The sequence below is a fragment of the Emydura macquarii genome, unplaced genomic scaffold (assembly GCF_026122565.2).
Source record: "Emydura macquarii macquarii isolate MOO-44397 ecotype Brisbane River unplaced genomic scaffold, CSIRO-AGI_Emac_v2 contig_75, whole genome shotgun sequence".
Classification (NCBI taxonomy): Eukaryota; Metazoa; Chordata; order Testudines; family Chelidae; genus Emydura; species Emydura macquarii.
The window spans coordinates 3342194-3369808 of record NW_027130212.1 but is presented as its reverse complement, the minus strand read 5'-3'; positions in this window follow the sequence as shown (position 1 = coordinate 3369808).

Genomic DNA, 27615 nt, shown 5'->3' with positions numbered 1-27615 from the left:
TTTTTTTTTAGGGCAAGATTTTGAGAGTCTTACATTGGAATCAATGGTACTCTGTGTAGAGTAAGTCGTGATATATTTTGCAAACACATGCAGTATCTTTAAAACATGAAAACCTTGAAGAAAGCCATTATTTGCATGAGCTGTAGAAAATCCATAGTCCTTTGTACTAGTACAAGTGATGTGTATTTGTATGTTCACTGCTCACTGGGCATGTGTGTGTGTGGGGGGGGGGAAAGGGCAGTCCTGTGGAATATGGAATCATTAGGGGGTAATTTGTAAAATCCCCAGGCTGATTTTGAAGCTTGACCTCATGGGGAATAGTAGGATGGACTGGTTTTATATGCTTTTGGGAGCTTGGGAAAAAAGCAAGGCTTTTGGTATGGAGTTTGAACAGACATCAGGAGTGGTCTACTTATTGTGTAGTCCTGCCTTGAGTGCAGGGGACTGGACTACATGACCTATCAAGGTCCATTAAAGTCCTATACTTCTATCATTGAGGAATTTTTTGATTCAGTACACAGATATGATTCTTCGTCTGGGATGAGAGGAAGGTGCGACTCTTGATGAAGGGTTCAAAGGAATATTGGCCTATCAGGCTCCCCATGTGGAAGATGGGTGTTTTATGGTATGTTTCATGTGTGTTTAATTCCAGTTATTGTTTTTGTAGGTTTTCTTTGTGATGTTTTTGTCCTTAAAATAAATGTACTGTGCTGAGAGAGTACTGTGTGGTAATTTGTAACTGCTGGCAATACTCTGATCATAGCCCTTGGAGAGAAAGCAATACATAGGCCCTGGTCATTAGGCAGAATGGCTTGCTGGGGATATCATTATGTACGCAGGGGGATGTGCAGCATTAAAACCCCTAGGCAGAAAGGAGTGGGATTCTGGTCTCTGCCCAGAGATAGGTGATGGCTGAGACCTGACCAGGGACTCCTGGAGTGGACCGTGAAGGGGGAGACAGGTACAGTTACCCTGAACCTGTGACAATATAGTCTCACATTGAAATGGGGCTATGTGTAGAGTAAAAGACAAGGGTACTATGAAGGGTGTAAGTGCTTGTCTACATGGGGAAATTTAGAAAAGTTCAGGTGAATCAGTCTTTGCAGGAGGATTAAGTTACAGCAAACAAAACTATTTTGTTCCTGAATGAGAGCATCCAAATTATGTGCATTGATTTCACATCTTTAGTTGATTTGCCTTAACTTTCCGGAGTGTCCCCATATAGACAACCCCTTATGTGGAGAAGCCATTAGGGAAACTTAATTTTTTATTTCACTTGGACTATTTTAAAGAGAATGAAGTAGATGGATTTCTGACTCTCTTCCAAAGTTTTTCTCAATTTCTAAATTAGGAAAAAATAACGCCGCTTCCCATTTATCTTTTACCAGTGTCAGCTAGTATGACAGAGTTAAACCATTTTTATACATTTCCTGTAAGCTATTTCCTATTACAGAACTTCTTAATCAAGTCTTAATGGCAATATTAGTATATTTTCTATTATTGCCTAATTGCTGTTGTATAATTGATTGTAATAATTTATCAAATTTATCTTATGATAGAGCAGGTGATACTTTTAAAAAAAGAATTTGAAATAATCCAATTTGCCAGAAATTATATCTACAACATTAAGTATTTATTTTTTTATCCATATGTTTTTAATATTTGACTCAATCATAAACTTAAACTTTGGATTGTACCTTATAGGGCCAAATATGATCAGTTTTAGTTGAGTCTGCGTAATATATATATATATTTAGGATAATTTTTATGCGAGGCCATGATGATATGTAAAATTATATGTTGCATATGTCTTTTCATTCAGTATTTTGTCACCAATGATATGTATTTTAAGTCTGTTAAAAAAAAATAAAAAGCTTCTTGAGGACTGAATCATAAACATAATGTGAAGGAAGAACTAAATGAACTGGCTTCCACTTCTATATTCAAGAGTTTTCTGATAAAGCTCAGAAGGGGATTTTTGCTTTTAAGAGTTAATTTGGTCCTGTTAATGATATCAAAACTGAGTGTTAAAGAAAGAGTTACTATGTCACAGACAAAGAATTATGAATGAGTGGCTTCACTATGTTGTCTATTAAAACAAATAGAAGGCATGAAATTGATCACAAAGAGAGATACTTGTTAAATAGGAATTTAACACAAAGAAGTATATTATAATTTAATAAGAATTTGATGATTCTTCACTGTTAGTTAATAATAAACAAAGGCCTATAATAGTGATCTCAGAAACCCTCAGAGAGATCATTAACCAATGAGTAATACATTGTTTTACATAACTTTATTAATTCAAGAAAGAGAAGGGGATAGAAGTACCAGACATCACATTGAGAATCAGCGGTATAATTTATATGTGGGCCAGAAGTAAATCATTTATGTCACAAAGATTTTAAAATGGTGGCCACTGACACAAATTTTATCCCAATTACCTGCAAATAGTCATCTCTTGTTGCTCCTCAAATCTTATCCCAAGACCAGGATTTGTCTTATGTCAAGACCAGAAAGCAAACTGAATAGTGTAGGAGATAGAAATAGGTAGTGGTGTAATTTAAAGTGAAATGAAGTGATCAAAATAATTAGATCAAGCAAGTAGTCATCTGAAAGACATTAATTCTATCATACTGTTTTACAAATCTGAATATATATTGCTGGTAGAGCCATAGCAATCAGCTTACCAGAGATTCAAACTTTGTCAAACAAGGTTTTATTGGCTTACCTTAAAATCCAAAGTTAATTACCCTTCCTTTCAGTTAGGCTTCAGTCAGGTTTGAGAACCATGGGGAAAATGTATGTTAGTGCGCCACCTCTGTTGTGATCCTTCCTATGCAAAGGAAAGTAAAGTTGCATGAAAGACCCATTTCATGCTTAGAAAATTATTCTGGAAAGAAAAGGTGCTAGAAAATGAAGAGGGTAAATATTAATGTTTCTAGTAAAGCCAGACAAATGCATTTAGCTCAAATAGAAATTTCCAAGGTCATATAGGATGTCTGTAGTAGAAATGAGAATTAAATCTCTCTCCTGAATCTCACCTTAATCCCAAGGATATCCTTCCACTCTAGTTAGTTTTCTCACATGAACTTCATAAGAAATATCCAAAAAAAATTGCCAGTACTAAAAAAAAAAAAAAAGAAGCTCAAGTTAAATTAGAGAATATGAGAAGATGAATGAACAATTGAAACTACTCAGGCTCCCAGAACATCTGGAGAAAATTATCTACAACTTCTGCAGTACATAAGGGCTTGGTCATAATGTTAATGAAAAGGGGTTTAACCCAGTAAAAGGAAAAATAGATTCCTTTTGAACATGGGGAAGGACAAAATCCAATGGTCAATAGGTTTTCAGTTATTTTTCATAGGAATCTAGCAAATTTAATCTTGAAAACACAAGCTAATGCACATCGGAAGGAATAATTTGAACTATTTATATGCATTTCTGTTTTTTAAACAAAATGCAGATACTCATGAAAAAGACGTTGGTGTCGTGAACAACTCCCTGGAAAATTCTGCTTAATGTATAGGGGTGACCAAAAAAGCAAACTATGAAAACTAGATTGAAACTATTATAGTGTCATTATCTAAATCAAGGGAATGTCTCCATCTGGAAAACTATATTGAATTCTTGTGGTCATCTTGCTTCTAAAAACCTATAATAGAAATAGCAGGGGTCCAGAGAAGTGTGATTCTGCTAGTCAGAAGCATGGAAAGGCTTCCTTATGCAGATAGGTTGAAATGACAGGGACTGTTTAATTTGGAGAAAAGATGAATAAGAGGGAATGTATTAGAGTGATAAAAATGATGACTAGTCTAGAGAAGATAATCCTATCTACCTTCTCTCATAATACAAGGACAAGGAGACATTCAATAGAATGTAAAGGCAATGCATTTGAAACTGATAAAAGAGAATTAAACTGAGGAACTCATTGCCACATTATATCACTGAGGTCAGAGCATAGCAGGATTTAAAGATGGGTTAGATATCTATATGGATAAGGAAAACATTCACAGTTAAATGAGGTATTTTATTTTATTTTATTTTATTTTATTTTATTCAATTGTTAATGTCAAAGATATAAACCTCTGTGCTCTGCAGCAGAAGCAAGCCTCTGGCAGAGATAATAAAGGTACTTCCTCATGTAGTTTTCTTACAACTTCTTCTGATGCTGCCATAAGTGGCCACTGTATGAGACTGGAGTCATAGGTCTGCAAGTTTGATCCAATCTGGCAATTGTTATGATTTTAAGGGTTGTTTTCCGGGACCCAGAGCTCAATTATCACAATAGGGCATTGTAGGGGTGCCTGTTGAGAAATACTCAGATATGCCTAACCTGAAGCTTTTATTTTCTTGTTTCATAGAATCATAGAATCATAGAATATTAGAGTTGGAAGGGACCTCAGGAGGTCATCTAGTCCAACCCCCTGCTCAAAGCAGGACTAACCTCAGCTATATCATCCCAGCCAGGGCTTTGTCAAGCCTCACCTTAAAAACCTCTAAGGATGGAGATTCCACCACCTCCCTAGGTAACCCATTCCAATGCTTCCCACCCTCCTAGTAAAAAACTTTTTCCTAATGTCCAACTTAGACCTCCCGCCGTGCAACTTGAGACCGTTGCTCCTTGTTCGGTCATCTGCCACCACCGAGAACAGCCTAGCCTCATCCTCCCTGGAACCCCCTTTCAGGTAGTTAAAGGCCGCTATCAAATCCCCCCTCACTCTTCTCTTTTGCAGACTAAACAAGCCCAGTTCCCTCAGCCTCTCCTCATAAGTCCTGTGCTCCAGCCCCCTAATCATTTTGGTTGCCCTCCGCTGCACTCTCTCCAACTTGTCCACATCCTTTTTGTAGTGGGGGGCCCAAAACTGGACACAATATTCTAAATGCGGCCTCACCAATGCCGAATAGAGGGGAATAATCACTTCCCGTGACCTGCTGGCAATGCCCCTCCTAATGCAGCCCAATATGCCATTAGCCTTCTTGACAACCAGGGCACACTGCTGACTCATATCCAGCTTTTTATCCACCGTTACCCCCAGGTCCTTTTCTGCAGAGCTGCTGCCCAGCTCGTCGGTCCCCAGTCTATAGCTGTGCATGGGATTCTTCCTTCCTAAGTGGAGGACTCTGCACTTGTCCTTGTTGAACCTCATTAGATTTCTTTTGGCCCAATCCTCCAGTTTGTTTAGGTCACTCTGTATCCTATCCCTACCCTCCAGGGTATCTACCACTCCCCCCAGCTTAGTGTCGTCCGCAAACTTGCTGAGGGTCCAATCTACCCCATCCTCCAGATCATTAATAAAGATGTTGAACAAAACCGGCCCCAGGACCGACCCCTGGGGCACTCCGCTTGTGACCGGTTGCCAGCTAGACATGGAGCCATTGATCACTACTCGTTGAGCCCTATGCTCTAGCCAGTTCTCTATCCATTTTATAGTCCATTCATCCAACCCATACTTCTTTAACTTGCTGATAAGAATACTGTGTGAGACAGTATCAAAAGCTTTGCTAAAGTCAAGGTATATCACATCCACCGCCTTCCCTACATCCACAGAGCCAGTCACCTCATCATAGAAAGCAATCAGGTTGGTCAGGCATGACTTTCCCTTAGTGAATCCATGTTGACTGTTCCTGATCACCTTCCTCTCCTCCAAGTGCCTTAAAATGGATTCCTTAAGGACCTGCTCCATGATTTTTCCAGGGATTGAGGTGAGGCTGACCAGTCTGTAGTTCCCTGGATCCTCTTTCCTCCCTTTTTTGAAGATGGGCACTATATTTGCTTTTTTCCAGTCGTCAGGGACCTCCCCCTGTTCCCACGAGCTTTCAAAGATAATAGCCAACGGCTCTGAAATCACCTCAGCCAACTCCCTCAACACCCTCGGGTGCATTGCATCCGGCCCCATGGACTTGTGAATGTCCAATCCTTCTAAATAGTCTTGCACCCGTTCCTTCAGCACTGTGGGATGTTCGCCTCCTTCCCATTCTGTGCCACCCAGTGCAGCAGTCTGAGAGCTGATTTTGTCTGTGAAGACAGAGGCAAAAAAGACATTGAGTACCTTAGCTTTCTCCACATCCTCCGTCACTAGGTCGCCTCCCTCATTCTCTAAGGGGTCCACACTTTCTCTAATCTTCCTCTTGTTGGCAACATGCCTGTAGAAACCCTTCTTGTTCCCCTTCACGTCCCTTGCTAGCTGCAACTCCAATTGTGCTTTGGCCTTCCTGATTTCATTCCTGCACGTTCGAGCAGTGTTTATATAATCCTCCCTAATCATCTGACCAAGCTTCCACTTCTTGTAAGCTTCTTTTTTGCGTTTAAGTTCGCCAAGGACATCTTTGTTAAGCCAAGCTGGACGCCTACCATATTTGCTATTCTTTCTGCACATCGGGATGGTTTGCTCTTGTGCCCTCAATAAGGTCTCTTTAAAATACAGCCAGCTCTCTTGGGTTCCTTTCCCCCTCATATTAGCCTCCCAGGGAATCCTGCCCATCAGTTCCCTGAGGGAGTCAAAGTCCGCTTTTCTGAAGTCCATGGTCCGTATCCTGCTGCTCTCCTTTCTTCCTTTTGTCAGGATCCTGAACTCGACCATCTCATGGTCACTGCTGCCTAGGTTGCCACCTACTTGTACTTCCCCTACCAAATCTTCCCTGTTTGTGAGCAGCAGGTCAAGAAAAGCACGGCCCCTAGTTGGTTGCTCCAGCACTTGCACCAGGAAATTGTCTGCAACACTCTCCAAAAACTTCCTGGATTGTTTGTGCTCTGCTGTATTGCTCTTCCAGCAGATGTCAGGGTGATTGAAGTCTCCCATGAGAATCAGGCCCTGTGAACTGGAAACTTTCCCTAGTTGAGTAAAGAAAGCCTCATCTACCTCGTCCTCCTGGTCTGGTGGTCTGTAACAGACACCCACCAGGACATCACTCTTATTGTTCTTGCTTCTAAGCTTAACCCAGAGACACTCAACTGACTTATCTCCAGCTTCATACTGGAGCTCAGAGCAGTCATAGTGCTCTCTTACATACAGTGCAACTCCTCCCCCCTTTCGCCCCTGCCTGTCCTTCCTGAACAGTTTATACCCATCCATGGTTTCTGTATGCCATAGGTTTGGAATAAAAATAAAGATGTTAAGAAGATGATTAAAACCTAACAGATTTTCCCAGTGGTTAATGTTCCTTTGGTAAAGATGCTCAATAGTTTGTATAACATTCAAAGCAATATTTTTATTGAGGATATTCAGTAACTAATAGGGTGACCACGTCTTAGTATTATTACCCAGTTCCAAATCAAAACGGATGGCCAAAGGGCAGGCCTGTATAAGATTACCCACCATGTCAGTCCAGTGAATTATGAAGTCCGTCAGCCAGATCAGAAAAAATAAAATCTGATCTATCATGTTAACTTTCTAAAACCATGGACGGATAGAGAGGAATCCTTATAGCACCATACTCCGACAAACTAGAGTTAGGACCAAAGATAATCAGTTGCCAACTCGAAAGTTCAGCTGCAGGAATTCTTGACCTCCAGACAAAAGTAACAGGCCAACTTCCTGGCTGATGAATCCAAGGATGTTGTCTTGCAAGTGCTGGGCCAAACCAACAGGATGTTACACCTTATTGAGACCAAGACAGGGAAGGTGGTGAGAGAGAACATATGGTCCACACTTAAGAGGATACAGGCAGTAATCAAAGAGTAGTTAGAGAAGATATAGAAGCTAGGGATCATTATAGAATCCCAAAGTGCATAGTGTGGTCCAATAGTCCTTGTCTCCAAGTCTGATAGCTCAGTCAGATTTCGTATAGATATAAATGGCGGAACCACATAACAAAGGCAAATGCAGAAGTAATGAGATTGTACCTCAGACTACAACCATATTCCTTCTCAGCAAAGCATCACCCTGGCCACCAAAATAAGTATACAGGTTCCTTCTCCAGAGAAGGAGGGAGCACTGCTTTAGCTTCTGTCCAAAGGGAAGAGGTCTGTCATGGGATGTACATACACCATGCTGGCCTGGCAACACAGGGGTTAATATAGGAACTGCCAATGAGTGCTGATTGGCAGCCTTACAGCAGCTGAGGGGCAGAGGGGTGGGTCAGCTGTCAGAGAAGCAAGCAGGGTGGAAATGGGAACTCCTGCCAGCAAGCTGCTTAGAAGCCTCCCAGAGACAGTATTCAGAGAAGGGACAACTCACTCTACAGGCTGGAGAACTAAGGGAGGTAGGAAGCTGTTCAAGGCACAGAGGGAGGAGGAGGAGTTGAGGCCTGATTCCACCTACCTGAGTGCCCTGAGCTGGAACCCGGTAAAGTGTGTGGACCTAGGTTCCCCTACCAACCTCTCAGAAACTTAAAAACCAAAGGGGTTTCCAGACCTCCAGAGTACAAGGACAAGCTAACCCCACCAACTCTAAGAAGAAAACCCGCACACCCCAGCGGGACTGAAAATAACCTCTTCATATACCAAAATGGGACTATCAGAGACTATCAAGAGGAGTTGAATGACCACCCCACTGGATCAAGCGAACTCCCTGCAAAGCTTCATTTGACCAAAGGAGGTGCTGTCCCATCAGCATACCTGTTCACAGTCCAGTAAAAGATATTACTTCACTCACTTTGGCTCTATTATATTAATATAACATAGAAGTTGAAATTAAATGTTTAGATAATTCCCCTTGAAAATTTCAACTAAATAGATATGTTCCCGTCAAACATTGTGATTTTGTCAAATCAGTATTTTCCATCAGAAAACTGCTCCACTGGAAAATTTTCAATATGCGTTACTTACTAACACACAGCCCCATGTGCTCAGTCCCACTGTAATAATAGAGACTGCTAATAGGCCTGATCCAAAGCTTAGTGAAGCCAGAGAATATATTTACTTCAGTGGACTTTGAATCAAGCCCCAAGAGGATAAGAGTAAGGATTGGAGTAACAGACCCTTGTTTATCCAACAAAACTTAGATTCAGTGCAGTTTACTCTGCAACAACTGATAACATTATGAGCACCTACAGCTGCACCAGAAATACAGTATAGCTTTATTCCTATTCTGTTGTATGGTTTAGTGATGTCAACTACTCAAAAGAAACACAGGATACTTAACAGGTCTTCTGAAGTTATATTGATTTCTATTCACCTTTAATTTTACAAAATGTATGGTGTATGAGCTCAGTGATGTTCAATGCCTTTCTAATGTTACAGTTATCAAGAAGTCATGATGTGAAATTAAGATAGCAGAGTGGAGACTGCTACTCCACTTACAAGTCTGGAAATAAGGCAACCCTGTGCCCTCTCTTTCATGTCCATAGCGTAAAAAAATATGGCAACCTGCAAACTGAGATTAGTGTTAAAAGTGCCAGTGAATTTTATGTCATTGTTCCTCTGCAGTTTGTTTAAATAAGGCTGGTTTAAAAAAAAAAATGAAGCAGAGATTTGGTAAAGCTTCTTGAGAGTAATAAAATAGCACTACATTTTGTGTAATTGTGCTGCAAAATCACATCACAAAAATAATCTTTTGAAGGAAAGCAAACAACAAGCCTGTGATTTCAGAATAGAATAAACATCAAATTGCCCAGTAGTAAATATTCATGAACTATGTTCAATCTTTTGTGTTTTATTGGCAGCTGCAGCAAATGCATAATGTACATTATCTGTACCAACATTATTTTGCCAGATCAATGGTTAAAAAAATGGCTTGTGTTGTTCTAAAATTCAACACATTTAAAATGTGCATTTGTTTTCCAACTCTAAGAGCTATATTATCAACCCTTTGATCAAATTGTGTCTTCAGCATGTTCTGTATATGGGTCCTTTAATTGCATAAGCTCTTTTTGTTGCAAAGTTTGATTGCTATTCAGGGATTTTGCAGTTTGCCACTCTAGTCAAAGGCAGTTTTGAGTCTGAATCTGCACAGTGCTTTGAACATTTGGCTTACCATCAGCCAAATTGTGAGGAAATCTGTAGTGACTCAAATAAATTCAATGTATTTACACAGATAGGAAGTGAGATCACAATCGGGCAGTAGACTTCATTTTTTTCTCAAGTGTTTATGAATTTTCCCACTGTGTTATCCTCGTTATCTGATTGCTTAGAATTGCTTTTTTTTTCTTTAAATCCCTTTGAAGTGCCTCATTGTCTAGATATTAACTAGAAGGAAGACTAGTGATTGCCATAACACCTTTCTACTTGCCTAAATTCAACTTCTGTTTCATCTGCTGAAGTTGCCAAATTTTAACTGTTGTGCTGAAATTTTCTATTCCAGGTGTCCACCTCAGGATGAATTATTTTAGAAAATTTCAGCCTAAATGGTTCATCTGTTTTTGAGAACAAAGCAAGGAAAAAGTGCATTGTTTTGCTTATGTTAAAAAACTCAAGTGACCTTTTCTTTGAACAGCTTTAGTATGCCTCTGCTTTCAAATAGGTACTTGAAATTACACCATAGTGCCAGCTTGGGAAGGGGGGAGGGGACAATGAAACTGAATGAGGACCCTTGGAAGGACGAAGTCAATGGGGATGGGGAACATTAGGAGTGGGACAACTGGAGGCCAGGGTCTGGGAATGGCTGGGCAAGGGGACTTGAAATGTGGAGGTGGCTAGGAATGTGATGGGGAGCCCAGAAAAGTGGAAACTTGGGCTGGGGAGACAAGGAGAAAATGACTGGCATGAGAAGCCATGATTGGGGAAGACACATTACCAGGATAAGGCCAGGGGATGGACAGGAGTCACCCTTGTGTGTGGCGGAGGGAGGGAATGGGTGGAAAAGTCAATACACACTACTATGGCACACTCCCCTCCAGAGCCTGGAATGAAACCCATTCCCGTGCTGTCAGCGAATATCTGTGATAGCTTCTGGCAAAGTGCTGGTTCATATACAGGATGATAGCAGTAATAATTTATCAGTTATTTCATTAGCTCAAGTGACAGAGGTCTGTGCTAAAGATCTCAAATCTGCTAAAGACCTTTGTGGGTGTCAATATGATGCCATGAGATGGAATTTCATAGATTACAAGGTCAAAAGGGGGCACTGTGATCATCTAGTCTGACCTCCTGCATAATACAAGCCATAGAACTTACCTGAATGAATTCTTGTTTGACCTAGAGCATATCTTTATGAAAAGGATCCTCTCTTGATTTTAATAATTACTAGTGATGGAGAATCCATCACAATTCTTGGTACGTTGTTACAGTGGTTATCTGCACTGTTGAAAAAATTATGCCTTATTTCCAGTCTCAGTTTAGCTTCTAGTCATTGGATCTTGTTATACCTTTGTCTGCTAGATAGAAGATTCTGTTGTCAATTATTTGTTCCAAATGTGGGTACTTAGAAATTGTAATTAAGTCACATCTTTAGTTTCTCTTTGTTAAGCTAAATTTAGCTAAACAGATAGAGCTCCTTGAGTCTACCACTATAAAGCAAGTTTCCCAGTCCTTTACTCATTCTTGTGGCTCTTCTCTGAACCCTCTTCAATTTATCAACATCCTTCTAGACCACATGAATTGAACACAATATTGCAGGAATGGTCGCACCAGTGCAAAATATAGAGGTAATATAATCTCCTTACTCCTACTTGATATTTCCCTGTTTATGAATTCAAGCATCAAATTAGCTCTCTTGAACAGAGTGTCATACTGGAAGGTCATGTTCAGCTGATTCTCCACAATGTCCCTTCAGTCTTTTTCAGTCACCAAGGTAGAGTCCCATATCCTGGTGAGTATAGCTTACATTCTTTATTCCTAGATGTATGATTTTACATTTGGCCTTATTGAAACATATATTGTTTGCTTGCACCTAGTTTACCAAGCTGTCCAGATCCCTTTGTATCAGCGACCTGTTCTCTTTCTAATCTACCATTCCCCCATCTGTGTCATCTGCAAACTTTAGTAGTAATTTTGTTTTCTTCCAGGTCATTGATAAAAATATTAAATAGTGTAGTGATAAGAACCAATCCATGAAGGATCCCATTAAAAATATACTGGTTCAATGACAATTCTCTGTGTATAATTAGATTTTGAGAATTGTCAGTTAGCCAGTTTTTAAACCAATTAATGTGTTCCACGTAAATTTTGTATCATTCTAGTTTTTTTAATCAGGATGTTGTGCAGTGCCAAGTCAAATGCCTCACAGAAGCCTAAATATGTTACTTCATAACTATTATATTTATCAGCCAAACATATAATCTCATCAAAAATAGATCCCGTCAAAACTAACTTGATATCTATTTTCCATAAACGCATGCTGAATGGCATTAATTATATTACTGTCCTTAATTCTTTATTAATTGTCTCTTATCTTGCCTGGAATTGATGTCAGAATGACAAGCTTATAATTACCTAGGTTTTCATGTTTGCCCTTTTTAAAAATATTGGCACATTAGTTTTCTTCTCATCTTCTCAAACTTCCCCATTGTTCGAAGAGTTTTTGAAGATCAGTACTACTAATTCAGTGAGCTCCTTGAGCAGCTCTTTTAAAATTTTTGGTTGCAAATTATCATGACTTGCTGATTTAAGAATGTTTAGTTCTTTTTAATCAGAATGTTGTGCAGTGCCAAGTCAAATGCCTCACAGAAGCCTAAATATGTTACTTCATAACTATTATATTTATCAGCCAAACATATAATCTCATCAAAAATAGATCCTGTCAAACTAACTTGATATCTATTTTCGATAAACGCATGCTGAATGGCATTAATTATATTACTGCCCTTTAATTCTAGAAGCTGTTGTTTAATATCCTCCTGATGACCATAGAGTTCTATATTTTTCTACAATTCTTAACTTCAGATTTGTATTCATTACTATCAACTTCCTCTTCCTTCCATTTGTTACATATAACATTTGATATTTGTTTTTTTCAGTTTGCTTTTTTAACGACCTACATTAAAAATATTAAGGTTCTAATGCACTCAAAAGTTAGGAAATGCTAGAATTAAGGTTTCTAGCCTACTTTTGAGTATGCATTACAAAACAGTCTTTCATTATTTAAAAGCTTTGGCTATTCTGGGCAGGTGTCTTTTAATCGTTCCTGTAAAAATCAGACAGAGTAGGGACTGCACTCTGGTTCTCCATGATTCCTGCATACCAAGCAAATGGTATAACTATTAGGCTATTGATACTCTTAGGGATAGCTCTTTTTCTGGTTTTCAACAGGAATTCCATCATAGAGGTGAGAAAACTTCCAGATAAAAGGTCAGTAAAAACCACCGGCTTCACGGGAAAAGTTTAGAGTTTTACAAATTGGCATTTTCCAACTAAAAAAACCATATTAAAATTCCTGATCGGCTCAAATAGCAGCTCTTGATCTTCTAGCTACTGGAAACAGGATGAGGTAAGGATTGGGACATGACAGTTCTGAGATGGCTATGTGCAGAGGAGGAATATACACCACCCTGTCTGAAAGGGTGGCAAAACTGGTGGTGAAGCTTGCATTTTTTAACAGCCCTTCAGAATGAGTTCTAGCTGAGTCAGACAGAATTCAACCTGGCAGTTCCCCTGAGGGCATCGCACATATATACACAATCTCCTGTATATATATGCGATGGTAAGGTTGTATATGCTGCATACATATTTTTGGCTTTTAAGCCATGCCTCCTGTGTGGCATATATATAAAAATAAAATATCCTAGTCATTTTGATGTTACTTAACATGTTTGGTTTCTGCTTTTTGTGTTAGTTTGCTCTTTCATCACATAATATTAATTACAGTTAATTTTATTAGTCGGAGTTATGTCTATGCATATAAAAAAAGACAATGTCTATCCTTAATTTGAAAGCCAGAAAGACTGATAATAGCTAAATATTTTATGCAGGGAACAGAAATCCATATGGGTCTCTGTAGAGATTGCGCATAGACCCCATTGACAACTCTTGGAACTGCCACTCACATCAAGATTTCTAAATGCAGAGACCTATGAAATGTACTTAACACATTCTGATGGAGGTTTCCCTAGGTTTATAGCATGCAAAGATCTACTGAAATTTAGTCTTAACTATTTATTTTTTCTTCAAAAGGCCATGATCTTAGCAGAAAATGTTCTCTAAGGAATCATGCATCAGATGATAATGTTTTTTTCCTGAATGAACAACATGTTGTATTTCAATTTTTGTTGACTTATTTCTGATAAGGAAAAAATAATAAAAGCAATCCCACTGAAGATTACATTTGAACCCAAAAGTTTCTCTCAAAATATTAGCAGGGAGTCAAAGAGAGAGAGAGAGAGCTTGCTTAAATCATGGCATTTCCATTATTTGTTTCTGACAACTAGCTCTCACCTCCAGTGCAAAACATACCTGGAACTTCTTGCTCCCAGGAAAATCTTACTCTTATAATTCTATAATGGAATTTACTTTTTCAGCCTTGTCACATTGTTTAAATATCACTCTGGAGGCCTAATCAGAGAGTAATTAGCATTGGTGGCTTAGGAGTACTTGCTCCATGTTTAGACCTCCAGAGTAAAGTTTATTCAATAAAATTATTTTCAAAACTCAAACAGGAGCTAATTATTGTGACTGCTGTATTTACAAAATGCTAAACATTGTGATTTAGGGAATAGATTTTAACTAGCAGTATGTTTTGTTAAACATTTTCATACTTTACATATTTAACTTTAATAATAGAGACAATAAAAATGGGATTAAACATTCTATAGTACAGTAGACTTAGCTATGAAGAATTCCACTAGGCAAAGTAATAATTGTCCTGAAATCCTAGGCATGATACCATCAAGAAAACTGAGAGAAAAAAAAAAGACCTCCCAAGCTGCTACAAGCCGTTATACCTCCATTTTATCCATTATATGAATCAGCTGTGAAAATGGAATATTACTTATACTAATGTACTGTAGAGTGTTCGCAGTGAGTTCTGGGTGTTAGATGGTCTCACTTTAATTTTAAATTACAGTAGGTAAATATGTGACTTCTTATCTTTCAGAATAAAAATGTCCATTTCTTGCAGAGTATCAGTGCATAACCTAGTGGCAGCTCTGATCATATTTATCATTTGTACTAGCTATAATGCAACCAAATTAGCAAAGAATTTCAATTTGAGAAACTATGCAATGTAGGTCCTGTGAACTCCTGTATCATAGAACTTCAAACTTTCAAAGAGAAGGATCACATAAGGCCTTGCCAGTAACATGAACACTATTATTTCAACCTCAATAAATATGATTTTAGATCTTTGATGTGTGAGGAGACAGCATGATATAATAAAGGAAGTGATCCACATTGCTCTATTGTTCAGGGATTTTGAAATAAGTCAGAGGTGAACAATTACCCCTATTAATTTGTGATGAAAGTTTGCTTATACTCAAAAGATGATTACACAGGGTTTCACTTACACAGTGTTTCACTGGTGTAGCAAAAAGCAATTGACAGAGTATTCCCAGAAGTTCAATTTCCTAAGTTTTGGGAGGACGTTCCATACTATCGACCCAATTGTGCAAAAAGGTGTGTGTATGTGTGTGTATCTATATGTATGTATATGTGTGTGTGTCTATCTATCTATTTAGATTTAGATAGAGTGAGCGAGCGAGCTAGCTCCCTCTCTTTCCTGGTCTGCCAAACTACTTACTATCTTTGCCTTTCTTCATTCAGATCCCTGCCTGAGACACAGTTACTCTCAAAATATTTCCAAATCTTTTAAAATTACCAGAATTATTATAGGAAGAGGCCTGTTTTAGTTGTGTATTATTAGTCTATTGGTACGTTTCTTTGAGCATTGTGTCTTACAGAACTTGAGAAGCACATCAGAGGTATATGAATATATATTCCATCATAGTTTATTGTTCTCAGGGTATAGATTCTTAATTTAAAATTTCATTTGTAAAAGGTTCTAATCTTCAGTTTTCCAAAGATACCATCTTTACTAGATTCCAATGCTTGGGTGTAGTGAATCTCATAGAAAATCTCTACTTCTCAAAGATTTTTGGAACTTTGATGTGCTAATAGTTGTGTATCATGCACAGAAAGATTTCCAGTCCTTAGGAGCGCTTCGGAATATTCCCCCTAAATTATATTCTGCAAAAGAGATCTCTTTGGGAACTGTTCCATCACAGATATTTCCAGCTCTTCGTCAATCCATTAGGCGGGATAATATTCTCTGTTCTTTACAGTTGTTTGTCATCTTCCTGGTGGTTTCCTCAGTGCTCCAAACTGAGTTATTGGAGCAAGGTTTAATTCAAAGAGCTTGGTAGTTTATCAAGTCATTGGGTTTTGTCCTGAGGTCATGGTTTCCTACATCATCTCAGTTTGATTCACTGAAACAGCTTTCAAATGTTACCTCAATGACTTGATACATTTCTCAGCAGGAGAGTCATCATCCTATCAAAATATTTTGATTAGAATATGTTGATTATGTACTGAATTTTGTATGGTTCTTGAGAGCTCTCTGTTATTCTATCTTATCTGTTGTCTTCTCCTTCTTTATCCTCAGTTAAACTGAAGAAATTTTCAGGGCCAAATAGTTATTTGTGGACAAATGAAGATATCTTCCTCACTTGGAGATCTTAACGCTATCTGAGTGAGTGAGAGTGAAGCACTTCAAGTCTTCTGAGAATCTAAAATGAGACTGCTTAGTCTGACCTATATATCTGGTTCAAAAGGATGCATGTTAAACTGGAGTCTGAGCCTAGCAAGTTCTGTGTTGAGACCTTTATCTATCAGATATAAAGGCCACGAGGCTCATGGCATCACTGCAGAGATGCCCCACAAAGTTGGAGTTTGTTGTGTGATGAGTTGTTGACATACTATGCACTGAAATCAAGAAGCATTCAGACTATGCAGGTGGAAGTGAGTGATATCAGCACACACTTGTATCACCAAACTGTAATGGCTATGCACAGATAACCCATGGTAAGAAGTCAATGCAGAACAGTCTTTCAGCATAGGAAGACTGATACTGTGGAGTTCAGATACAGTGTCATTGGCTGTACACAGAAGCTGAAGCATCTATTTTCTGCAGACTTCACGTTGAGAAGTTGATATAAAACATTGAATAAAAACAGATATAATATTGCCATTAGATGCAAGGAAGTGACATGGTCTGAAATGGAGGTGTACCAAGAAGTAGAAATTTTGACATACTACAGACTGCAGGTTTAGCAGTCAATTTAAAATTGACTTGATGAATACATCTTTGAATCTGTTAAACTCAAGATGTGTCTTTAGTGTATCCATAAAGCACACTATAAATCCAAAACATCAGTGTGCTCTTAGCTCCCTGTGGAGGATAGCATAGCCTCGGTGGAGGAATCTTTTATACAATTGACTGCGGTGTCATATTCAGGGAGCTACTCAATTCAATAAAATCATCTACATTCTAATGCCTCCAGATAAGAAGCATCTATTATTTGTTGATTTTTGACACTTCATTCATTGTTCATGCCATGAACTGTGGCTGAGAAGCAAAACTTTGGACTCTTTAGAACCTCAAGTCAAAAGTCATGGATTAAAAACACTCTGTGCCATAGACAATCTGCAGTGTATTAGGCTACTGTGCATAGTCATCAATGCTTTGCAACCTCTGTGCTGATTAGCTTTGTCATATGGATACCTGACCTGACAGAACAGTAAATCTGCCAGAGAGGCTGAAGCAGGATTTTGTTGCCTTTGGGAGAATAGGAGCTCCTTGAAGTAAACTGTTGATGGTCTAAAAGCTTTCATGCAGGAAAGATATTCCTGCAAATATTCAGGGTCAAACATAACACAGCTGATAAAGGATGAATTAATGCCAATACATGAATCTAAATTGTTGACCCTGGAACAAAGGACTGAAGTCACCTCTTGGATCATAAAGTCCTGCACCCTGCTATTGCAGATCACCCCATTTTATAATCCTATTCAAAACTTTATTAAAGCCTTGAATATATGTTTTGGTGCAAGAGGGGAGGACATCATCATCCTGATGTGAGGATGCACTAGTATGTGACATCAGTTCATAGATTACTTACATGTAGTCAAAGGGATGTTAATAAAGGAAATTTTGGACATGTGCAGTGCCCTTAACATGGTATTCACCCAAACCTTTGCAAATAGACTTCTCCATAGTTTTTACAAGCATTAGGTCAATTTATGTTTCAAGACATGCAAATCTAATCTTGATGTATATTGTCTATGACTTTGCACTATTGAAGCGTTCAAGTGCCTGACTCTTGTATCTTAATACAGTTGTAAATGTGTCTATTCTTTACAAGGGATGAAGTTCACAAGCCCTCCAATCACATACATACATACACAAAAATATATTGTGGATCATCTCTTATGCATATTATGGCACAGATCCTTAGCTTATGCAAATTATCATAGCTCCACTGACATCAGTAATTAGAGAGGCATTGGGTTGCAAATCCACAGGTAAGGTTGAGTTGGGTATGTGCTGTATATATAATTTGTATGTGATTCATTATTCCAGGTTCATTGGGATGGTACTTGTGTAATCAGTGAATTGCTGAATACATGCACACACACACCCACACTGTCTCTCTCTCCCCCATCCAGGTTGTATGAGAGGGTTGAAACACAGACTACTAGGGGTTCACAAATTTTGCCTTTCTGAAATCTTATGGGACAACTGGGTATGTCAGAATATTAGCAATAGTCTGTTCCAGAACTTGTTCCATCTTGCATTATTCTAAACTATGCAACCTGTTTAATGCCTTTATTATTAGCCAAGTAGTCCATTTGCAACAAAGCACAGGAATACAGTCTTTTACCATGTCTCTTTAGCCGGAAGTAGTCCAATAACCTCTCTAACACCTGGAAACTTGTATTTGTTGTGTCCAGGTGCTTCGGTTTCCAGACACTTATGGAATGTGACAAGCAAGGAGCCAGTGAACAGTGATGCCTTCAGTTCTTGGGGCTTGACTGCATTCATCTGATTTTGCTGTCATGCACATCACTTCTGCAAGTGCATCTTGCTCTCTCTGAAGTTACAGTGCCTAGAGCTCAGTATCATGCTTCTCTTAGCTTACTTTTCCAATTGAATGCTGGTCCTTATGCACAGAACATACAGTAGGCTTTGCTCAGTATTTCTGAGGGGATAAAAAGGAGTGTTTATAACACTGAAGTCAGAAGAATCCCAAACACAAGGGTTGTTCATTGTTCTTGCTTATTTTGCTTAAGGAATAGTATTATGTCTCTGTTCACTGAAAAGCCATCCAGTTTCTATGCAAACTAAACCTTCAAGGTCAAAAGAAATTACCAGTCTCATTAACTGTGAGAATTCCACAATTTTTTTCTGCACATAAGCCTCCTACATGGTGATTGGTGTGAGTTATGTCCTTCGGTCTTCACTGATAGAATTTGTCTAGTCGGCTTGGAAGATGTTCCTTAATCATGCAAAACCATCAAGAAACTGATGGGAAACATTCCAGATGACACAACATTTGATGATACCTACCAGTGCCTCAAAAGAATGAAATCTTTGACATCTTGGGGATTTTCTCATGCTAAAATCACAAGACCCTAGAGTAAGAACCCATTCAAAATAGTTCACAATAGAAGGATGAGATTTTAAAAGTAAATAGTTTGGGCCTGACTGTGATATTGCATTGGTGAAAATCTGGAGAAAAAAACTTCACTGGATTCATTGGAATAACACCAGCATAAAATCAGTGTAAATGATTGTGGAGGGGTGTAGTAGAACAGCGGGGCTTCCAGCAAGGGTCCACAAAGGGCCTCATGAAAACAGCCAATCAGAGTCCTCCAGGGTCAGATAAAAGAAGCTGCAAGGCCTAAGCAGGTCAGTTCCTGGCTGGAACCAGAGGAGCAAGGAAGGGTGCTCCTCACTGGTCACAGGAGCTTGAGAGAGAAGCGGAAGATGGATTCTGGTGATATTTTGCATTCAGCAAGGAGGAAAAGGATTGAGAATGTCAGCCCAGAGGTAAGGGTGAAGGAAAAGGATCTGCTTGGGAAAAGGCCAACAGAATAGCAGCAGCAGCGGTATGAGGCTGCTGTTTACAGGGTCCCTGAGTGTGCACTTCCCACCAGCTCCTTTGGAAGCCCAAGCAAAGGGTGAGAATTACGGGGCTCAAATATAGGGCTGAAGACTAATGAGAGCAGAGAGCTTGTTGGGCTTTTGCTGCCTCTAGAAAAAATTTGTTCAATTTTGACTGTGTGACTTAATTGGAGGGTTGAGCCATTGAAAACCTGCCTTGTGAGGCTGTCAACCTACAGGGGACACTAGGAGCAGGGGAAAAAAGATTGAAGCAACACACCCAGCTGATAGGATGCACTTAAGAGGAGAGTGTCCCCTGTCACAGTGACATTAGGATCAGGCCTTTTTCTCTACAGTTTTAAATATATTGCCAGATTATTCACAAAGGGGGATCTGTGGGGGAAAAACAGGTTTTTGCTATATCTGCACATAGATGTAAATACTGACTAAACACCTTTACTTAAAGATTTTTCATACAACACAGCATCATTTCCTGCAATAAGAGAGAGATTCAAATGTGAATAATTGGCAAACACATTTTAGATTCGATATTTGCAAGAGGGTATTAGTCAGTTGCTTTCCAGAAATGACTAATTCAACACCTGCACATCTTTAGTTATGTTAAGTATTTCAAATTGTCATTTGTCTGCATTACACAGTGGAGGGATTACACTTTAATATCTGTCAGATTAGATAATGCAGTAGCATTAGCTATTTCTTTTAGACAAGATTTCCTAGAGACCAGTGGGATAGTAAAGTATCTTTGCAAGATGTCAATAAAGCTTTATTATGTTTCAATCATATTTAATTGATAGATTCTAATTTGTATTAATGTGTAATTATAGTTGTGTAACTATATTGTTACTGAATAGAAAATAAAGACATTTAAAAAAAATAAGTAAAATGAGTCGGTGATAGTTTTTCATTCCTCGCTAGTAGTCACCAATATTATTCATAATGTTTCCTTTGAGACAATTTTAGGAAATCTTTTAATTATTCTGAGCATAGGGACAAATATATTAATTAAAAACTAAATTTTAAGAGTTTAATTTTTTAAACAACAATCCTATACATAGGTTGTATCTACTTCACATACATAAGGGTTTTAGGATCTATGACTCAGTTGCTGTCTTTGTATATATTATAGGTGATGATGCCTGCAGTTAAGGTTCCCTGACATTTTTCATTATAAGGCCCTATTTTCAGTTGCTTATAACTTCTACTGCTTGAGATGAAATTGTCCATGCCTGATGTCTGCCTCAGGCTTCAATTTCTTTGAGTTCAATTGTTTCTGAGAATGAGGTTAGAGGAAAATACATTGTTTTGTCTATGCTAAAAACAATGGTCATAACTATTTCATTGAGACACTCTAGTGCCTCCATATTTTATAGCAAGGACTTGAAATTTGGTAGGTGGATGCTCTGATGTCAAGAATGTGCCTTTTGTCATCTTCGTATATATATGCCAAATTTGATGAAATTGTAATAGTTTAAAAAATCTCATATTGCACATTCTTAATAGAGACTTGTTAGCTTGGCAACTAAACTCTCTGGAGATGCTGTCTTATGTGCGACCAGACTGCGCATGAACCATCCCCACAGAGTGACTAAGCAAACTCCATCTTGAGTCTGCAGTGGCTGAGCAGGACTTCCCCTGCAATTGCTCCTCCCAGCAGCCAAGGCTACTGTGGCATTGGGGCTAAGAACTGAGAACTGAAAGACTCTACTATACTTGCAGTTGTCCCCCTGCTGGAGCGCAGACAATATGGAGGGAAAGGTAAGGGGTCAAATGCAGAGGGATAAGGAATAGGAGTCAGGAGAGAGAAGAGATCTGGGGGAGGGGCAGATGGAAAAGGATGGACAGGATCAATGGAGAGGGAAAATTAGGATTAGGGAGGAGGAAACATGTACAGGATCAGAGAGGTCTGAGGATAGTGCAAGGACTGACTGAGACATGGGTTCTTGTTGATAAAATAGTATATGATCATGAAGTTAGACTATACCATAATACAAGGAGACCAAATTAAAGTTGCACATTCAACCTCAATTCTGGAATTTTCTAACTTCTGGCTCCATGACTTTGCAACCTTAATGTTCTAATGTGCTTTAATTTTGGATGTAACATGTATATAATGTTAATAAAGTATGCTAAAGTCTTCCTGTTCTCCTGAGGGTCTAGGAGATGTACTGGGTAGATTCAAGTAGTGAATGAATTACTGACCTAAATTTTTGCAGGCACAAGGCAAATCAGCTTCTTTGTAGGTATTGTGATGGTGTCCTGTAAGTGTCAGTGCTTATCGTATTTATGAAGGTAAAGGGGGAAAACATGAAAAGGAGGTCAAGTCTCCAAGATAAAGAACTTTTGTTATTCAAATGTAAAAAACATGTTTAATTTAAAAATCCTATTACTACACTTGTAAGTGTATTATCTATATTATTTATGATATTCTTGTTGTAAATGAATGAATTCCTTTGGTATATTTGTGAATTATGCTTCTTAATGTGCTATTAATTAAAAAAACCACTAAAATTAAACTGTTCCTGGTAGGGGTAACATTTGTAAAGATCTTCTTAACCAGCTATTTCACAGCTGTGGCTTACATGATATAACTTTACCCTCCCTTTGGGGAAATAACTGCAAGCAATCATACAAACAATATTAACACCCATGCATCACTGCAAAGATAAACCTCCATATACACTGGTTATGAAGGTTGAATTCTATTAATGGGGAAAAAAAATCTCATTAAAATAATGTTGAGTGTAATTTAAGCTGATTATAGAAAGGAGTTCATGAGTAAAGATTTCTATTCCAGTGCACTGTTTCACAACTTTCTTATCAAAGGATTTTTCTAACATTTGGGGGTGGGGGGACTGTGAAGGGGACTTGATGACTCTCCTCTCATTTGCTGTTACTAAATTAAAACAAAAATACTCCAAATGTTAACTTTTGTTTTGAGGATGGAAAAATTCTAGTAACTTTCAAGAGCCACCTAGAAAAATAAACATTCTTGGACCTTAGTTTGAGAACTTCTGCTCCCCCTGGGTTAATCTCAGATACAGAAGTGAATGGAGAGGAAAGAAAGATGTAGGATGGTCTTATACTTAAAGAAAACAACTTGAAGTGAAAACTTGAACTCCATTTGGACTCTGCCATATTTTCTTGTGTGATTTTGGTCAACTCACTTAGAGCCAAATCTCTCCTTATAGTGTTATTGCCATGTAAGGAACAAGGAATCACCTTGAATTTTCACTTTGGGAGTTTTCCTGGAATTCTTCTATTGCTGGAGGTAGGATTGCTCCTCCTTGTCCAGTAAGAAAACTGGATACCTGCTTGAGGTCAGGCCGCTGTCTGAACATCACTGTCTTTCTGCCCCAGCTGAACTTTGTCTCTGTGACAGCACTGCTCCCCAGCAGATTTGCTCCCATATCTTTCTCCCCTCCCTGCTGCCCCAGGAAAACTTGTTCAGGGTGGGGTCCATTTTGGATAAAGGAAATCTCCTGAAATAATGCTGAGCCATTCAACAATAGGCCAGGAATCCTTATACGGTTAAGTAGGAGAACAATGTCACTGAGTAGCCATCTCTGTGGCCCCAACCTATCCTGAGACAAGTTACAAAGCCCTATCATAGTGGAGGTGTAAATCAAGCTTAGACCAAAGCTGTAGGCATTAACTAAGAACTGACAAACCTATTACTGGAAGCCAAACCATCTCCATTTGTAGGTTAGTTTTGTTCAAAATACATATTAGTCATATAAGAATATAGTTAGTGTTTAGACTCTGAAATGCTTGAAAATTGCTGCTTGAAAATTAATCTAATTTGTATTGTCTGTATTCCATGCTATAAGGTAAAATATAAATTTGTTTTATAATTGTAAAAATGCCTGTTCAGAACTTGTGAACTAAGACAGGAAGAGAGGCTCTCCCTGCCCATCGAGGAGGACTATCAAAAATTAGCAGGCCAAACGCTTTAATTGCCCCATCTACTCATGGAGAAGTATGTACACAAGGCCTCATCCCACTAGTTTGAATGCTGGGTGAGGAAAATAAAAATAATTGACATGAAGATTTTTCATCTCTTTTGCTGTTTGGACTCTCACGAGGGCTGAAGCTAAGAAACAAAAATCACAGGTCCCCAAAGTCAACATGGGTTAAGCCCTAAAAAGACATTCAGTGCTGACAGATTACTACATCTCTGTTACCTTTTGAATCACAAACTGAAATTTGTTTGTGTATATATGCTTGCTATAATCTGTAAATAATTTTCATTTCTTTTTCCTAGTTAATAAATCTTTAGTTAGTTTATTACAGAATAGTCTACAGGTGTTGTCTTTGGTGTGAGATCTAAGGCCAGGTCTACACTCGTGGCAGTTGACAGGAGATACACAAGCTACACCATCGACTTTCTAAATTCTAATTAACATGGTGTCCCCACTACGCTGCACTGATGGGAAATGCCCTCCCATTGACACAGCATTAATCTTTTTGTGGGGGTGAATTTATTGAGTAGACTTCCAGATCAATTGTGCGGGTCTCCACTGCCGCTCAATTGATCCTGAAGAATCAATCCGGCAGCACCAACAGTGCCAACATGAGTGAAGACATACCCTAAGATATCAATTGATCTGGGGTAAGTAACTGGTCTCTTGGGACTGTAAGCAACCTGAATATTTTGTGATTTTTCATGTAAGTGAGCATTTATCACCAAATCTAGCTTGCCGGTGTGGGGAAGCACACCTGGTCCTTAATCTATGTATGTGCAATCTCATCTACAAATCAAAGATGGAGTAAAGCTTGTGAGTTGTTTGGATGGTAGGAGCTATATAAATCCAAAGTAGTAGTCTTAAAGGTGGGATTTGGGAGGATACCTTTTCTTTAAATATGGAAACCTCATGGTTGTTTTCTCTGGAAAAAAAAAGGCTTTTATTATTATTATTCCACTGAAAACTGACATTTTTTAAATGTTCCCTTTATCAGAATTTTTACTGAAACCATATCAAGAAGGTCAATGAGAATCTGTTTACTTGAAAACTGAATATATCTATTTTCAGTTTTAAAAAATTTAAAAGTTCCATTTTGAACACAATATAATAGAAAAAATTATTTTAGTTCACAATTTAAAATAAAACTACAATTTTAAACAATTAAATGGACACCTTCGATCTTTAGTGCCCCATGGAAACAAAAATGCATCTAGTGAAATGGAAATAGTATCTTAAACAACGTATCTCATATAGTTTCATAGTTCAGCCAAATTAATAGCATTATATTAATACAACCATGCCCTAGCACCTACTACTTTGTAGGCTTATTTAACTCTCAGCTTCAAAGATCTAAATGTGGGGAAGAACCAAAACGCGAGAGAAGTGAAATATTAGGTCAGACTCTCAAAATCTAAGATTCACTTTCTTGAAAGGATCATTTATAATTTTTTTAATACAGGGATTGGAAATTCTAATGGTTCTTTGCATCTAAGAAACATTTAGAATTCATTTGGATTACTTGAATCTATTTTGAGTTTTCTCAAACATTTCCCCTCTTTTTAAAAATCACTGTTCCTCATAGGAAACATAACTAAAATACATTTTTGGCTTACTAAGTAGTATTTCCATTACTCTCAGGGATATAATTTTTTCAAAGAATGCAGCAGGCCAGAACCCACATCTGAACATAAAGTAAGTTTTCCCATTGCTGTTGTTTAGTCACTTTCTTGATTTTGTATTTTTGATCTACATAATTCACAATAATACAAAATAAATAACATAACAGAAAATCTCTGTATGGCAAAATAAATGTGGGTTTAAAAAGAGGGATATTCTAAATAATGAGGATGGTATGCAAGATGTTAAAAGCAAGAATACATAAAACATCGATTCCTGCAAATGGCAACAAGAAACAAATTAACAAATGACACATCTTTTCTGATCTGCATATATACAGTATGTGACTGCACCTGAGCTTGAAAAGAAATTACAGCTACATTGAAATTTCACCTGCTATATGCTCAAATATGTATTTGAGAATACAAAGGTGTCCTGGCTTGGCATTGCTGCGAAGAAGGATGGAAGGTGCACTCTAGCATCTGACATCTGTCTTCCAATACCTCAAGGGACTCTTGTCAAAATACTATATATTACTCTGAGATCTGTGATGCTTCTCTTGGTGTTTTCTTCCCCCTTCTCTGTCACTTCTGTGCTATCTGGATATTTTAATGTATCCTGCAGTGGTATCTCCCAGTTCTGAAAGCATGCACGCACAATTCAATGTGCTACTCCAGCTTTAACTCTCTCTTTCTATTTTATGAAATTGGGTACTTTTTCATATAAAAAAATAGAAAGACTTATTAAAAATAAACACCCACTATTCTGTAGCTCTTTCTCCTTTCCTCATGAAGGGATCCTGTGAATGGCAATAGGTAGAACAGATACAAGTCAAGCAGGAGGTTAGCGCTAATCAAAAAGTCCTAAGGGTCATTCCTTCTGCAGCAGTAGAACTAAGTATAAGTTCATTTCAGGTCAGAAGATTTAGCAGCATATTTAACAAATGTACCCTTTTCACCTGATACAAGACAGATTAAGATTTTGTTTCCTTCCTGAACATATTTCTCCACTAATGCCCCAAGGAGAAGTACCAAACCAGAGAAGAAGTAGATTTTTTAGACAAACTATAATGTTCACTCTATATGAAACAGCAGAGACAGTGCTGAAGTTGTTAGTTAAATGCACAGTTGATAGTACACAGGTGAAATACCATAGATAGGATTTATTCCTTGCTTTGTTTTAGATATAGCTAGCCACTAGACCTGATTCTCTGAAGGAGGAGAGCTTGGCAAAGGAGGCGGCTAATGCAAGGGGGAGAAAGTGCAGACACACATTTGATTAAAAAACGAGGAGAGATTAAATAAATTAAGCAGGCATCATCTTTCTGTGGTTTTTGACGTTATTCTAGCTGTAAGAGATTTGCCAGGCAAATCAGCCTCAAGATCCCATTTTTTATTGTGTGTACAATGCAAGTGAGAATGATTATTTTTTAATTGTGGTGAGAAGAAAGTGTCCAGGTACTGGGTGCCCACCAAATCTATTCTGGAAAGTTAGTGAGGAAAAAAGTTGAGTAATGAAGGGGGGCAAGAACAATGGGATACAGAAGTCCTCCATATTTAATTTTGTGCAAACAGAGAGCAGCAAGAGGCCAAAGCCAACTAAGGTAACAGCAGCATCCTCATTTCTAATTTAGTTCCAGAAGGGCATCTCACTCACTTGATTTGAGACATTATTATTCACTGCTGTGCGATGGCAAAGAAGTGAGCAAAGGGAACAGTGGGATGTTCAAGAAGAACTTTATTATCAAGTACTTCTACTGCCCATCAACAATGTTTCAATACTTCCGGCATGTTTCTCCTCACCTCTCAACTATTTCTACTTCCATGATGCTCCTCAGCATGGCAAGGTCTCCCCATCTCATGCCTCCATCCTCTGCTCCTTCTAACTGCACATCTGAAGATTCACTTCTTCTGTGATACCTACTGATACTAACCTTTGTGAATCTAATGCCCTCTAATAATAATAATAATGAACGGATACCATTCTCTGAGTCTCCCAGTGGATTTTGTCTTATCTGTAACTATCTTTTGGTTTGTACCTTCTAGATTGTAAGATCTTCAGGGCAGGGTCTCTTGTTGTATATGTACTTTCTAAAGTGC